Genomic DNA, 10,229 nt, shown 5'->3' on the forward strand with positions numbered 1-10,229 from the left:
ATTTTTTGTCAGCACAACAAAAGAAGATTCTTAAACAACGACTTAAGAAAGTTTAACATTGTTTGTTGAAAATTGTAGGAGGCGATAGATTTTTAGTAAATAGGTCTTTTTGAAACATTTTATCTTAATCAAGCTTTTTTTAAAGAGACTACTTAACTTACTTTGACAGCTTAACAGCTTATTTGAAAACTTTTTGAACTATTAGCAAAAGCACTTTAATTAAAAGGTAATTAATAGCTTAGTTCTTAGTGCAAAAATAACATTAGATGAAAATTTAAAATATTTAATTTCTTTTGGCATTAAGTCCAACTTCCTAGTGAAAACTTTAACAAAATAAAAGCTTTAGAAAACTAAAACTCGAATAAGCTAGTAAAATGCTCAAATTTTATAAATATTACCATAAGGAAGTTTTTCAAGTAGTTTTTAATGTTAAAAAAATATCAGTACTCTGCCCTTTTCAATAGTAAATGTGTTCTGGGATAAATTGTTATTATGAAAGTTGTTGATTTTATAAAATTAAATCAATTTGCTTTGTAATTTTATTTTATTTATTACATATACAGTTAAAAACTAATTCTTTAAAAATTGATTAAACCATATACAAATAATAACAACCTTAAATATAACTTTTAAAAACTTAATAAATTGAAAATCATTGACAGAGTTAAACAACATTTAAACAACTATTTTGTATATTAACCTTAGTTTTCGAAAAATAAATTTATTTTAAAAGTTTTAAACTTGTTGAAACTAAATTTAATTTAAAAGTAGTTTATATTTGTACAATGTAAACTATTTTATACGTTTGCAGCAACTTTAGACAATCTTGTGTTTTCTTCTTGGTCTTAAATGGAAGACTTGACGAATTTAACTGTAAATTACAGAATTAAAAAATGCCAAGTTAATGTAAATATACTTTTTGAAAATGTACTTTAATGTTTTGTTTTATCTTTATTGTTTCATTTAACTGGAACTGCATCAGCTGATTAAGTGCAAAATTTTAACAATTTGTAGTAAGAAACTCCCTAAGTAGAAAATTAACTTTTCATTACTTGTAACGTAGTTTCTTCAATAGGTGTTTTACTAAGTACCGGTAATCGGTATGCTCGCAACGCAACGCAATTTCTACTGAATCAAATCACACTTATTTACAAATTTGTAATAAAATAAAACAAAATGTAAAAAAACACTCTTGTAACACCCGCTATATTTTGAGAAAAATTAACTTTAGTATCTGTGGCTTTGTAGTCTTTGCAAAGCATCATCTCTATATAAATCTTGACGGTCATTTAAAAAGCAGCTTAACTTAAATTATAAATACACTAGAGTCTAGTGACTAGACAGGTACTTGATTGAACCTTTGCTATAGACTAAACTTTTTAAAAGCATAAAATTTAAAATTAAAAAAAAATAGTTTTGTTAGTTAAACTTAGCTGTCAATAGCCTATTTTAGGTTGCTGCTTCTTGAAAATGTTTCTCGGGCTGCAGTAATTTAAAAAAAATTGTAGTAATTTGTAAAAAAAATATTTTGAACTGAAGTTTAATAAAATATGCAATAGTATGGCACCAGTAAAGCGTGTTTAACAAATTAAAATTATGTTGTTTTATTTGTTATTATTGTTTTAAAAACTATGTATTTAGGTAAACATTTTTCCCGATGACTCAAATTTTTGCTTTAGTGTTTGCCGAAAGCCTACTGTTGTGTTCCAATTCTAACATTCAGTAGTAAAAAAATCATAATACTTCAAAATTTCCCTAGTTTGAAAGCTAAGATACAATTTTTATAATTATACTAGAGGATTTTAAACCTAGAATTTGTACATTTTAATTTTTCTTAAAGTTTAAATTCAGCTTTAAGGTAATTGAAAGTTTTATCCTATTCATAAATAGAGAGTGATATTTTTTTGTCTAATGTTTTTTTATAAAATTGAAAAGATTCAAGATTGAACTTTATGAAAGTTTTGTTAAAGTTATTGTACTAAAAGTAGTTTACATAAGTTAAAAGTTATCGGGTTGTGACCTTTAGTCTAAAAAAATTTGTTACAGTTAATAGTTTCAGAGTGTTGATTTTTTATTACAAAATATTTTTCAACTGCCCCACCACCCAAAAGTTTAAATAAATAAAAATACAATTTTTTGTGTATCATATGTCATAATGGTGTAGAAATGTTTGCTCAAAATATCTGATATTTATTAAACGTAGGTACTATCTTTTGTAATTATAAATACATTTGCATATTTAAGTTGTAAATTATGAGTTGTTAAATTCTTAAACAGCAAAACCAGTGTCTTAGTAGTATAAAGGTTACAATAATGATACTAGAAAATGGTAATTGTTTATAGGAAGATATATATCATGCCCATTACGCACTATTAATACATACACAAAATGCAAACTAAATCATTTTGTTTTTAAATCTAAAACTGAACAAATTTATAAAAAAAAACAGTTAGTCATGTAGTTTTTACTTCTTGAAATTTTCATTTTAACTTTTGTATTTCAAGTTATGAATAGCAGGGGTTTAGGAGTTTTATTTAATAGTTGGATACTCAATGAGGTTTGTTATAGTACTCAAGTAAGTCAACATTTGTTAGACATAGTTATGATAACTTATTCTTTTAAACTATTAGTAAACAGCTAGATTAGTACTTTTTACAGGGATGCCACTTTATGAATCAATTTTGAAAAACCTAGACAGATTTATAACAAAACTAAGTCAATCTTCTCTATAAATTTTTGTTATTTTTTATTTTATTTTAATAATTGTTTCAGTTATACTCTTTGTACAATTGAAAATATTATAATAAGCTACAACCCAAAATATTTTATTCAAACTTGCAATTCAGCTAATAAACATGTTTTTTAGAGTGGACATTTTTATCTGAATACCTAGAAAAACCTAGAACTTGAAAATTTTGGCAAAAAAAAAGAAATTTGTGCATTTCAAAAATTACTATAAAAACTAAAATTTAGTTTAAAAAGCATGAAAAAACCTGTAGTTTGAATAATATTTATATGTTAATAATGAAATATATTTTTGATTAAAATGTAATATACAAAAAAGGTTATGTATTTTTTAATTTGTATAAAGTAAATATATTTAAATTAAATATTTTTTGAATTATACTTAGGGAATTTCAAAAACAGTAAAGCATAGAAATTATCATTATTTATATAATTTGAATAAAGTTTTGGAGCCTAAATTTAGTTTTGAATTAAAAATGTCAGAAAATTAAAATTCAAATCTAGTTTTGTCAAATATAGCTAAAGAACTAATAAAATGAATCTTGATTACAGGAAAACAAAACTGTTAGCACTAGTTTTTGTAAATACATATTTTTAATCAAAATTTTTTTAGGTTAAGCACTGATATTTTGTACAAAGCCTGTAATAATTATAAGTTAAAAATGATAAAAACTGTTAATGAAAACAATGAAATTTTTTTTTGTTAATAGATTTTCTGTGCAATTTATAAATAAGTCATACACGTTGTACTAATGTCAACATTGTACACAGATTTTAATTAAGTTGTGCTATTGAAGCAAAATATTTTTTTTTTGTTTTTTAAACTCAGGCTAGTCTTATATAGTCACTCAGGCTGTTTTTTGTCTAATGAAGTGGTGATGTTGAATGTTTTTTCTTAAGTTTAAATCTTTATTAGGAAGGCAGAGTAAAAGTTTTACTTTGTTCAATTTGATTGTTATGATTTGATATTACTACAAAAACTTATGAAGAATTTATTTTTTGAATATTTTTTTATTAAATGAAGTCTAATGAAGCAGTATATTTTATTTGCTTAACAACTATTTATTAAATAAGTTATTTTATACATACACTTTATTGTACATAATTTATGTCAAGTACAACTAATTTTAGTATTTCTAGCAGTTTGTTTTAATTTTCATAAACAAATATAAGATTTAGAAGTTTTATGATATCTTATTCTATTGATATAATAAAACGCTGGTTCTGAATCATCACCTTCAAAAATATCATATGTGAAACTATTTGTTAAAAAATTTAAATGAGTTTTTCATACACTAATAGAAATGTATGTACATTTTGATTTATTGTTGGTTTTAACTAAGTATTAAGATTTTGTTTAGTTTTTAAATTGTTTGTTTTATAATACTTAATATTTAGTTATAAATTAAACCATCAGAAATAAGTATATACTAATTTTTTTATAAGTTTAAATACTTCAGTGGTGTAGCATAGGTCAATTTTTTTTTTTTTTTTAAACGCTGTTATTTGTAATGATCTTCAAAACATTTTTTTGTCAGCAAACACTCTATTTGATTAAAGCAAGTTTTTTGATTCCATTTTGGTTTATCTTGTCTAAACCTTTAAAACTTAGCCTTTTATTATCTCTGTTTTTTTTTTCTAGTAATAGACAATTGCATTTAGATTATTTAGTAAAGAAGCTGTCTTTAAAAAACAATTTCTTAAATTTTTTCAGATCAAATTTTTTTTTAGTAAAATCTAATCTAATAGAATATTTTTAACAACATAGTTTTTATTAGTTGTTGTATAAAAATTAAACTAAAAATTTAAAGCATTTACTAATTTCTAAGATAATTTGTTAAAGTTTAGTATAACAAAGAAATACAATGTTTCATTGTATATTATATAGAATATGTTTAATGTTTGATTTTAACAGTGTAGATGTTTAAAATAAAGTTCCATAACAGTTTAACTAAAAACATAGAAAACAAGTTACTTTCTCAATCTGAATGTACAAAAGAAGAAAATGAAGAAGTTACCTTATATATCAAATCTTACTTGAAAAATGTTTTCAATGTTAATTTAGTCAAAACAAATTGGAATAAATCTGTAATTGTTACTCAAGTTTTAGACTTTATTTATATGTTAATTAGTAGATATCCCTTTTTGGCATATGAATTGAGTTTGAATAAAAAGTGTTTAATTTTTTTGCTAAATTCTGGAGATTTGTTGATTTCTTATAGTTTTCATAAGCTACTAAGATGTTATTTCCAAGGCAGTATGTCTATAGACAAAAAGCAGGATATTATAAATGATCTTGTTGAACAAATAAACAAAAAAAATTATGTTAAGTATTTAGAAATGCTGCAAATACTTTTATACCAGTTTAATAATGAAAATGACTGTTATCAAATGATTTTAACATTTACAGAAAAAGTTTTGATTAAAAGCAAAGAACTTGACAAAAATAATTTTAACTTCAACCACATTTTACAAGTTTTTATACTTCTAAAAAAATGTAAAGGTTGTAACATTAAGCTTGAATCCGTTGATAGCTTAATAACATCTACAAAGGTTAAAACTGTTCTAACAAATAAAATAATACTAGAAGCTTGGGAAAATGTAATACCAAAGTATTCTCTTACCTACACTGCAACTGAAGATGAAATAAAGTTAACTAAAACATTTCTAGCAAAGACAAAGCCAATTTTTTCAAAACTTATTTTTCCAACTAAATTTTTAAAATTAACTTTTGCTTGGATTGATAAAAGTTACAAAGAAGCAATTACAAAGCAACAATGTGTTTCATTTATAGTCTGTACTTTTCGTTCAATTTACTATACTTTAAAAGTAAGTCACATAATTTTTAAAAATAAGTTGTTATAAACTTTAACTGAATGTAAAAAACTCCGTTAAAAAACGTATTTTTAATAATGTTTGTAATAATTATTAATTTCCTTAAAATATTTTGTTAGGATGATAACAACAGTACAGAAAACGTGGCATCACAATCACTTGATGTCTTAAGAACAGTAGTGGAAAATAGTTTTAAATCCAAGATTAAATTCTTAAAAAGTCTTTTTGATATTATGTTTGATGATGATTCTTTCCTTATAGAATTTTTTAATCTGCATTTAAAAACATTTCAGCTTTACAGAAGGTTAGTATACATTTAATCATAGTTTTTTGCATATGAAATGTATATTCTTTTTTGTAATTAGTTTGTTAGCATTTCTGTTAGTAGCTCTCGTATGGGGTTTATAGTATTCAAAATATTCTTATAAAACAGTGTACAACTTTTTACAAACAAACCCCTATCTATTATTTAACAGGGTTTTAAATAGTGGTCTACCGGCTTTAAATTCTGGATCTGATCATAGCTTGTCAAGATCTTAGTCCTACCCTATTTTGATTAAAAAAAATATGAATTCGGTTTAGGTCAGGTCTGAATTTAGATTAGGAAACTTATTTTTAAAATGAGCTCAGCCAAGTCCTGATCTTTGATCTTAATTGATAACCTACTGGAACCAGACATGAACTTTTTGAGATGACGATTTTCCAGAACCGAATTCAAATTAAAATAAAATCAAAATCTGGTTTAATATTGGCAAGTTAAGCACAATTCTGGTATAAACTACTAGTTTCAATAAACTATTGATTAATTCAACTACATTCTAGACTAAAGTTAGGACCTGATCAAAAAATTTAACTTTTTATGTAAGTTATCTATTTATAGTCTCTCATGTTCTTAATCATATTTTTAATCCTAAAAAAGTGAAAATGTAAAAACATTTATAGAATTACATACTAAAGCTATAAACTAAGAAAATTTAACCGTTACACAGCTAAATAAGTGAAACATTTATTTAGATTTTCATATAAGTTTTTGGTGTGAACTGCTTAATTATTCATCTTTGTTTATCTCATCAAATTATTTATTGTTTCTTCTAAAAAATATATAAATTTTTAATAATTCAATCAATCTATGTAATTTTTTTTATTAAAAATTGTGGTTAGTATTGCATATATAAGTAAATTTTTTGTATACATTTATTTTGTAAGTGATTTTTATTCTTAATTCTCAAAATTATTTTCAACTTTATGATTTTTTTTAAATTTTATATGTCTGCTTACTGTTAATTTAATTTTTAGTATTACATCTTATAAATTTTCAGAAGTTACACTAGATTGATTTGCTATTAAAATTATTTTCTGAATATTTTAGAGAAATTACTAGTTATATTTACTTATACATTACATACTTTGTGTAAAACTTGTTTTTTTCTTAATTCTATATTTAAAGTATTTCTACTTTTAAACTTCTAGTTTTTATATTTGAATTTTTAGTTGTAATAATAATTAAATTAATAATAATAAACTGTCAAAAATATATCGAAATACGCTTTATTAATAGTTATTTTAAATATAAGGCATTTTAAGATGTTAAATAGCAAATGCTGTGAAATAAAATTATTATGATAATAGTATAAATTATTTCTTTTACTTGTTACAGACTTTATTTTCTTTGAAAATACATGTGCTTAACTTTAATGCTTTTTAATTGTTTAAAGAAAAAATTATTTAAGACAAGTTCTGTAAAAATTAGTAATACTTTGTATTTTAGTTTTAGCACTATTTTAAAGTTTATAGTCAAAATTTTTTGATTTAATCAATTTAAATTTTTTATCAGGTATTTTATGATCTACCTCTATTGTTTATTTACATAAGGAAAAGCTTTTATTAATTTAAAAATTACTTTTAATCAATGTTTTTATTAGGTTATGATTTTTTTATAACAAATTTTACAATTATAAATAGCTATTTCTATATTCTTTCAATTAATTAAATTTTTACAAAATTTTTTGTTAATGTTTTTTTAATTAAGATAATCAGTTATTTTATTTTATATAAAGAATATAAAATATGCAGGATCCCCACTTCCCTAATAATCCATATATGTTTGCATTATTCAGGAAAATCCCAATAAATACCTAGAAAAAATTTAAAAACATGTGAAAATTCCTATAAATTACGTTTTTTTGCTTAGTAATTTAAACTTGAAAGCCAAAACAGCACTCCGTAGTGAAAAGAATATATTCTTTAATCAAAATCTTTTCAATCTCAGTATAAAAAAAAGTTACTTTATGGCGCAACTTAGTGTTTTTTTTCTTTTGTATATCTAGTACTATTTATCTAATATCTGCTTATTTAACTAAAATTAGAGCTCAAAATCTTTCTAACTTTCGTAAACTTCCTATTAAGACTGTGCTTATAAAGGGTTAATAACATTTTTTTACTTTATTTACCTTAAAAACATGTTCGTAATGTTTTAATTTTTTTTGATTATTTCCCTATAAATTTGCTATATTTTATGGATTTGTCTATAATTTTTTTTTGAAATCTTAGTGGGAACCCTGTATTTACAATCTTTTTAACTTTTTATTTTAATGGTTTTAAAGACATTGTTTTGGTGCAATTTTTTATTGTCCTGAAAAAAGTTAAGTTTCATTTTAAATGAAATTAAATTACACGTTGTTTTAAACTAACTTCAATATATATTGTAATTATATTTACACAGAAAGAAAAATTTTCCCTGCTTAGCTTTTTCACCTCACGAAATTTTTATTGAATTTATCAGAAGAACTTCATTTGATGTGAGCTTTTTAACGGACTTCATCACCGATACTGAATTTTTCATTTATTTTTACCAATATCTTAAAGAACTTAACTATTCTCCTGATAGTTTTATAACCATATGTAAAAGTTATAACAGTAACTGCTTCAATGAAACAGTTACCTTTTTAAAAAGTTTAAACAACTTCTTAAAAACTGGTTCGCAGAAAAAAATGTTTTCTGTTAATATTCAGCCTATTCTTAAGCAACTTTGCTATTTCGTTGAGTACATCGACGATAATAAAATATCTTGTAAATAGTTTTTTTACGCATATTTAAGTTTTGTTTTTAATAAAGCACAACTAAAGTGTAACGTAAAAGTTATGTTTCCTTAAGTTTATGAGTTACTTACACAAAAACATAACATCTTTTCTGCACCATTTTTTTTAGGTAATTATTTATTAGTTTAATTAAACCTTATTCTTAAATAGTAAATTGTCTTACAGATTTTTTATACTTGTTTTTAATTAAAATCATTACAAGTAAAATAAACTGTTAAAAAATATACTTAATGTGTTTTTTGTATTTGATATAATTTAGATAAAAGTTAACTGCTTAAATAAAGATGTATTGCTTTTGAGAACAATAATTTACAAGTAGTAAGTTACTTAGTGATTTACCGAATCAACAAAATAAGTTTCCGGAAAGCAATTATTGTAAAGTTTTTAAGTGGCTTTTAAATTCTGCTGTAGGCTGTGCTCTTTTTATCATCTGCCAAGTTATTCTAAAATCAATGTTTTTGCGCTTAAGGTCACAAAGTTACTTTAAAAGCTCATTTTAATTTTCAAGAGCACAGCCAATAGCAGATGGTACTATCCCTGTCTTTAGGCAGTGCTTAAAAGAATCAACTGCCGTTATTTATTCGTTCAAGAAAGACGGTTGCTTAAACCAGAGGAGCGAATTCATATTGTTTTGTCTACATTTGAAAAAGCTCCTCTTAAAATTATATAAATTTTTAAGTATTTAATGTTGTGGTAACTTATTTTTAGTTTTGTGATTTTCGGTTGTTTGTTTAGAACAGGGGTCGGCAGCTTTATGTAATTTGCGGGCCAATTTTCCTAGGAAAAATTTCTCGCGGGCCGCACTATTTAGAAAAAACCTTTGAGGGCCGCATTTATTTGAAAAATATTCTGGTTATCAGTGTAAAAATATTATTTAAGATTAAAAGTATGATAGATTAAGCAATATTAGAGCACTAATAAAGAGTATTAAATAAAGAGCCTAAATGTAAGTTTTTATTACAAAATCTTAAACTTTTATTGTTTTTGAAATCTATATTTTTGGCTGAAAGAGAGCTTGCGGGCTGCAGATTTTGACTTTTAGGGCCTCAGTTTCCCAACCCCTGGTTTAGAAGGAAGTTTAATTTTTGCACTAAAATTTGTCCGCTACAAAATTTCATTATTACTTCATATTGTTTTTTTTTTTTGTGTAACTTTGTATTAATCTTAAGCACGCTGCAATTTAATTCGAGCTAAAGCTGAGGATTACAAAGAGTTTTATTATTTATAAAAAACATATGTACTGTTTTTTTAATTCAACTATTTGCAATAAACTATTTTAAAGCCCTTAAAGTGGGCTCTGTGGAAATGGATTATGTTTATCTAATCATATTGTTTAAAAATATTTAGAGTTCAGATTCGTTTGTACATACAGCTATTTTGTTTTTAACTACCAGACTACCTAGATGTAACTTTAGATCAGGGTTTCTCAAATTAGGCCATTACAGAAGTTTAGGGGGCATGAGCAGTAAAGGGGCCTTAAGGGGGGTATGAGATCATAATTTGGAATTTACACTAGATATTCTGTAGTTGATGATGAAGAACAAAAAAAG

The 10,229-nt window shown here is 23.9% G+C and overlaps 1 long non-coding RNA gene across 1 annotated transcript; it reads left to right on the plus strand.

Moving 5' to 3' along the window:
- Window positions 1–4,670: 4,670 nt before the first annotated feature.
- LOC145844534 (uncharacterized) lies at window positions 4,671–8,766 on the plus strand. The gene is made up of 3 exons (XR_014370287.1): window positions 4,671–5,575; window positions 5,701–5,885; window positions 8,304–8,766. It is a non-coding gene; the product is annotated as an uncharacterized LOC145844534 (long non-coding RNA).
- Window positions 8,767–10,229: the final 1,463 nt, after the last annotated feature.

This window comes from Thalia democratica, chromosome 9, assembly GCF_965202585.1.
Source record: "Thalia democratica chromosome 9, ktThaDemo2.hap1.1, whole genome shotgun sequence".
NCBI lineage: Eukaryota > Metazoa > Chordata > Thaliacea > Salpida > Salpidae > Thalia > Thalia democratica.